The sequence below is a fragment of the Lathyrus oleraceus genome, chromosome 4 (genome assembly GCF_024323335.1).
Source record: "Lathyrus oleraceus cultivar Zhongwan6 chromosome 4, CAAS_Psat_ZW6_1.0, whole genome shotgun sequence".
Classification (NCBI taxonomy): Eukaryota; Viridiplantae; Streptophyta; class Magnoliopsida; order Fabales; family Fabaceae; genus Lathyrus; species Lathyrus oleraceus.
In genome coordinates, this window is record NC_066582.1 from 497,924,170 (window position 1) to 497,930,666 (window position 6,497).

A 6,497-nucleotide genomic window follows, 5' to 3' on the forward strand; every position below is an offset into this window, starting at 1 on the left:
TATGTTGAACCGTTACCTTATTTAAGGTCCTGATAATCGACACACATCTGCCACAAATTGTCTTTCTACTTCACTAGAATAATTGGACTTGAGAAAGTGCTGACACTATTTCTTATTACCCCTCGATGCAACAAATTTTTAACTTGGGATTTAATCTCGGTTTCTAAAGTAATTAGGGTATCTATCAGGGCACAGACTAACAGGGCCATCCCCGTGCAATAAGGGAATAGAATGAGAAACATTTCTAGTGGGTGGTAACCCCCGATTTTCCTTAAAAGTAATGGCAAACTTACTTAAAAGTGTGTTCATATGTGTGTCTCTAGGTTGCTGCAGGTATTCGGGAAACTCTACACTTGTAGGCCAACAATATCCATCCAAAGACACATAATGAGATGCATTGATCACTAAACTGCAAAGAGGAACTGAAGCATCACGATTAGATTGACCTAGCAAGGTAATGAAGGCACCAAAGATAATAAAAACTCATAGACATCTTCTTCGAATCAATAATAACCTTACCCAATGTTTAAAGCCAAACAACCACAAGAATCATATCCGCACCACCCAATTCTAAAACATAAGCATCATGCTTCATATTTAAGTCACCAATAATCAATAACTTGTCCTCACAAGTACCCAAAGTTAAAGAGAATGTGATTGAGAAAGTAGAAGATGTGATTGAAAAAGAGGGGAGTGGAAATCAATGTGACAAATAGGAAAGAGGAGTCACCATTGATCAACTAATAGATAAAACTCCCATTGAAGGAGAACAAATAAGTAGGTCTTGATCGATTCAAATCCAGAATTACCGGATTACATAAAATCGTTGTACCCCACCATTAAGAAGAAACTGGTACATGAAGATGGGGCGTGAATGTTTGAAAAATTTAAAGAAATATTGAAATCATTTAAGGTAAGTATCTCGTTTCATGTGGTTTTAGAACTAATTCCCAAGTTTGCTAAGTTTCAACAGGCATTGGTAAAGGGTACAAAGCAGAAGTTGACAAAAGAATAGGTGAACATGACAGAGAAATAGGAGATGTCAGCAACTTAGGCATTGCAACCAAAGATGAAGGATCCAAGAAAGTTCACCAACACTTGTATCATTGGTGGGGCGAATATTCCATATGCTTTATGTGATTTAGTGCCGAGCATTAATGTCATGCCGCTGGAAAAAAATTAGGGTATTGAAGATTGGAGAGATCATACAGAAAAATATGACTCTCACCTTATCCGATTCATATGTTACGCATCCGCTTGGTATTGTACAAGACATGTTAGTTCATGTCGATGGTTTGACCTTCCCTGCATATTTTTTGGTGATTGACATGAAAGGAGATTCAGGAGGGTCAGTTATTCTCGAACGCCCATTCTTGGCAACCGGGAAGGCAAAAATAGATGTAGAGATATGTGAACTTGTTTTGAAGTTCAATAGTGAAAATTTGGCGTTTAATGCGTATGAATGAACACCATATATGGAGGATTTAAAGATATGCTACCAATTGGGAGAAAAAGGTAGTAAAGTTTATAAAGGAATGACAACAAGAGCTTTGATCGGCATAAGGGTATCCTTTATGCCTATCATGTTTTAGGCATGAGACGTTAAGCTAATGACGGAAAAGAAACACTGGATGAGAGGTAACCCATCGGTTATAACCAGTTTTTTTTTTGTTTTCTTTTTGTAGGATTTACGTTATTATTATTTGAGTCCTTCCAAGAGAGGAATTATCTACTCGAGCATACCCATTCCATGACTACTTATGTTGTTTTTAATGAACAAGTTTGTAGTTGTGTTTTTTTTCTTGAGATTTGCAAGTTTAGCACTTTAGCATTGAACAAATGATCCAAAAGAAACTTGATCATCAGAATAGAAACTTGCTACTTGAAGGCAAAGGATGAGAAAGGAATCAACTGACTTCTACTCAACCTACAAATACCTCAACTAGTAAGATTTGAGTCAAATAAATTTCATTGTTCACTTTTCTTTCTTTTTGAGTGTATCCATGCATTATTATTTTATCTGGTTTGATCTATTTTCGATTAACTTCATCTGGTTTGACTGACACACACTGAGGCATTTTTTTTGTTTATAACTTTGAGCCTTTAAAACCACCATGCAGTAATAGGTATATCCATTGCTAACCACTTTGAGCTTAGCCTTTCTTACGGTAACGTAGCCTAAAATTCTTAGCCATCTGACTTGAAAGATGTTTGCTTTCCACCATCTCTTTGGAGTTAGGTAGAAGTATAGTTCCTAAATTGTATGAAAAAGATTAAGTTTAGGGTTGCTCTTGGAAGTGAGCAAAGTTTTAAGTTTGGGGTCGGGGTACTAGAGAAAATAGGCCAAATTTTAAAAAATGATGCGGAAATAAGAAGTGGAAAAAGACATTTCTTCAAAAAAAGAAAAAAGAAAAAAAAGGAATGTAAGTATAAGAAGGACTAAAGATCTCTAGCACAATAAAAAAGAAACAAATATGTATGATGATAGAAGGAGAACTAGGCACCTAACTCCAAAGGTTTAAACCTACTTTCCAAAATATATCCTACCTAAACATAAACCATGTTACAATTGAAAAAGACCTCTAACGTGTGTGTTTTGATTTTTGTGATGAACTATATTAGAATATGATCAAGCTAAGCATAATTGATTTTGCATGTTGATTGAGAGATAACCCTATCAATTGAGTGTCAAAGTGAGTTGAGAGACAAGTTGAGTGCTCGTCAACGTTTGAGGACATTTTCCGAATTTTTCAGATAAAAGTTGGAAGTTAGAACGATGGTCAGGTAAAAGAAAAATTTAATATGGTGATGTTCGATTATTATTGTGCGACTTGTTTTCTGTTGAAATGTGCAGTTGCAAGTGAGTTACATGAGGACAAGCAACTATTCAAGTTTTGGGTTGTGATGACAGTCCGTCATTGCATGAATTTAGTCAAAAAATCGGATCAAAATAAGTGAAAGATGAGCTAAAATGAAGAAGAAATACCAAATAATGTAACTTGAGGAAAAATCACGTGCACCATCGCGTATCATCGTGTGCGCGATAGTGACATAAGGAAATCATTGTGCACGATGCAAGTCATTACGCACGTGATGACCCATTTTTCTGGCCTTTTTCTTACTCGTCTGATCCATTCTGAGCTCTTTTTAAGGGGAATTCTGCACTTTGGTAAGAGTTATGGATTTTGGAGAGCAAAGCATAATTTTTAGAGCACTAATGGTGAATTTTAGGGCATTGTTGGAAGCCATTGAAGGCCATTACTTTAAGGGAATTCGCATGCTATTTTCATCTATAGTTTTTGGTATTGAATCTTAATTATGAGTAGCTAAACTCCTCTAGGTTAGGTTGTGTTATGATGAACGTATTTCAATATTGTTGGGTAATATGTTGATTTGAATTTGTATGAACCTTTGAATCTATAATCCTATTCTATTGCTTATTGTTCTTTATGCTTTTTCTGTGAGATAATTTTTAAAATTGATTCTAAGCATATAAGGAATATTGATCAGTCTATGTGTTGGATCTAGTGCAATTGTTGTACTTACGCTGGTTGAATAGGAATAGGAGATTCCGAGTAGTGGCATAGAGAATTAACGTTCTATGCATCGCTCAATCCTGCTTACGCTGGTGGATTAGGGATATGAAGCTCCGAGTAGTGATTAGTGAGTTATTTCGCGAGGGATCAGCATAACAACTTTGTTAATTCGCAGTGGGGTTATAGTGGTAACATCATTCATAGAAGGCATCAAACATCAATAATAGAGAAATAAGAGATTCTAAACACAACCTGGCCATTTTCGTAATTCTGTTTAAACACTTATTTACATTTCACATTGCAAACTCGAACCCCCCATTTTTACTATTTTTTATACATTGCATACACTTTATCTTGTTAAAAAGCAGTCCATGTAGATTCGATCTTTTTATTACTGCGACACTACTGATACACTTATCGAGAAGTCATCCACAACTATGAATGATGAGTATAAAACTCTGCTGAATAATCAAACTTGGAAACTAACTCCATTACCCTACTGATAGGAAGGCTATATGATGTAAATGAGTGTTTAGAGTCAAGCAAAGCTCTGATGGAGCTCTAAATTAATACAAGGCCAGGCTGGTGGCAAATGGGTTTCACCAACAAGAGGGGTTTGATTTCACTGAAACTTTCCCCCTGTAGTTAAGCATGTCATAGTCAGAATTATTATTACCTTAGTTGTATCAAAAAGGTGACATATCACATAATTAGATGTAAACAATGCTTTCCTCAATGGCTTACTTCAAGAGGAAGTATATATGAAGCATCCTCCTGGTTTTGAGAGTAGTGACTCAACTCACCTGGTTTGCAAGCTCAATAAGGCCATTTATGGCATCAAACACACACCTAGAACATGGTTTGAAAGGTTAAATCTAGCTCTCATGAACTTTGGGTTTACCTCTAGTAGGTGTGATCCTTCTTTGTTCACTTTGGTCACATCCACATACACTATCATTATGTTAGTGTATGTTGATGATATCATTGTTACTAGAAATTCTCCATCTCACATCAAGTCACTGATCACAAAATTGAATTCTCAATTTGCTCTCAAGCAACTAAGTGAACTTGGTTATGTCTTAGGCATTGAGGTTTCTCATCAAAAGGATGGGTCTTTATTTTTATCCCAAACAAAATACATTAAAGATATCCTATCCAAGGCTAAGCTCAGTGATGAAAAAGGATTTCCTACACCTATGATCTCAAGTCTCAAACTCATCAAACATGACACTGATTTTCTTCAGGATACTACATACTACAGGTCCATAGTTGGTGTACTGCAGTATGCCACCATAACTAGACCTGAGATAAGCTCTGTTGTTAATAAAGCCTGCCAGTTCCTCTCTAATCCTTTAGAAAGTCATTGGGTAGCTGTAAAGAGAATCCACAAATATCTCAAACGGTCTCTCTATCATGGTATTCACTTGCAAGGTGCTACTACACAAGTCCCTTTATCTATAACAACTTTTTTTGATGCAAATTGGGGGGCTAATCTAGACGACAGAAAATCCACTTCTGGATCTTGTATATTTCTGGGTCCTAACCTTGTTTCTTGGTGGTCCAAGAAACAAACTTTGGTGGAAAGGTCTAGTACAAAAGTTGATTACATGAGCTTAGCTAACTCAACCTCATAAGTGTTATGGATCCAGTCTCTTCTGACTGAGTTAAAAATTCCTTTCAACACTCCAGTTCTGCTATGTGATAATCTTAGCGTAATGGTTTTGTCCCACAATCCCATCTTTCATGCCAAAACAAACATATGGAACATGATATCTTCTTTCTCAGGGAGAAAATGTTGAGCAAAAGTCTTATTGTCAAGCATATACCTGCTTTTGATCAGTATACATATCTCCTCACCAAGCCACTTTTTCCTCTCAAGTTTCTACAACTCAAGGACAAACTTAAAGTGTAAGACAAATCCTCTCTTGTTCAACAATGACCTTGGGCTTGAGGGGAATATATTAGAGTAATAGTAATGTAGAGAGTAAGGGTATATGTGTAAAATAATTATGCTGAGTCAGCACAGTTGAGCTTCATCTATATAAGTGATGACTTCTCGACAAATGTACCGATACTGTCGAAGTAATAAAAAGATCGAATCCACATGGACAACCTTCAAGCAAGACAAAGTGTGTGCAATTTATAGAAAACTAGTAAATCGGGGGGGGGGGGGGGTCGAGTTTCAGTGTGAAAAGCAAATAAACGTTTAAACAATATCACGAAAGCGGTCAGGTTGTGTTATGGAATCCCCTATTCCTCTACTATTTATGTTTGATGCCTTGTATGAATGGTGTTGTCACTATAACACCACGACGAATTAACAAAACTATTATAGTCGATCCCTCACGAAGTAAATCACTAACCATTACTCAAAGTTTTCTATCCCTAGTCCGCCATCGTAAGCAGTATTAGGCGATGTATAGAACGTTAATTCTTTATGCCACTACTCGGGGGTCTCCTATTCCTATTATACCAGCGTAAGTACAACAATTTCGCTAGGTCCAACATATAGACTAATTGTTAGTATTCCTTATGTTCCCAAAATCAGATTAAAAAAGTATCTCACATAAAAAATATTATGAATAAGAAGTAATTGAATGAATCAAAAGAGTCATACAACGTTCAAATCAATATAGAATCTAACAATATATAAATAGGTTCATCATAACACAACATAACCTAGAGGAGCTTAGCTAATCATAATGCAATTAACAATACCATAATTGATTAATGAAAATAACATGTGAAATCCCTTGAAGTAATGACCTCTAATGGTTTCCAATACGCTAAAAATCACCACTTATGCTCTCAAAATCGTGCCTTAATCTTCCAATTTCGTAATCCTTGTGAAAGTGCAGAAAATCCCATTATAAAGGCATCATAATGGAGTAGAACACGTCATAAAAGCCCATAAAAAGTACCTACTGCGTGCATGATGCAACTTTAAAGACCTTACCGCGT